This window comes from Lygodium microphyllum, chromosome 16 (assembly GCF_053477565.2).
Source record: "Lygodium microphyllum isolate KBCC chromosome 16, Lygodium_microphyllum_v1.1.10, whole genome shotgun sequence".
Lineage (NCBI taxonomy): Eukaryota > Viridiplantae > Streptophyta > Polypodiopsida > Schizaeales > Lygodiaceae > Lygodium > Lygodium microphyllum.
The window spans coordinates 146,820,136-146,820,369 of NC_141150.1; the positions used below are offsets into that span (position 1 = coordinate 146,820,136).

General features: G+C 60.3%; 1 non-coding gene across 1 annotated transcript in view; it reads left to right on the forward strand.

Moving 5' to 3' along the window:
• LOC148023805 (5S ribosomal RNA) overlaps positions 1-6 on the forward strand; it is a 119-nt gene extending 113 nt beyond the window's left edge. The window contains exon 1 of the ribosomal RNA XR_015694021.1: positions 1-6. This exon is cut by the window's left edge and continues 113 nt beyond it. This is a non-coding gene — a ribosomal RNA (5S ribosomal RNA).
• The last annotated feature ends 228 nt before the right edge of the window (positions 7-234 follow it).

Genomic DNA, 234 nt, shown 5'->3' on the forward strand with positions numbered 1-234 from the left:
CACCCTTTTGCATGCTTGTTTCGAGACCGTGGCATGGAAATCCCCTCGGATCACGTCTCGACTCTCCAACGCTGACATCGTGGTAGGAAACCCCCTCGCCTTGCCATGACGCGGCGCCTCCTCTCCTCGTCGCGATTGTCTTTGCGTACGTCGTGCCTGGCCCCTCCCTCTGCCTCGCTCTCACGTGATACCCCCTCCTCAAGATGCGAGGTATTTTGGGAGCGGAGGGTGTGC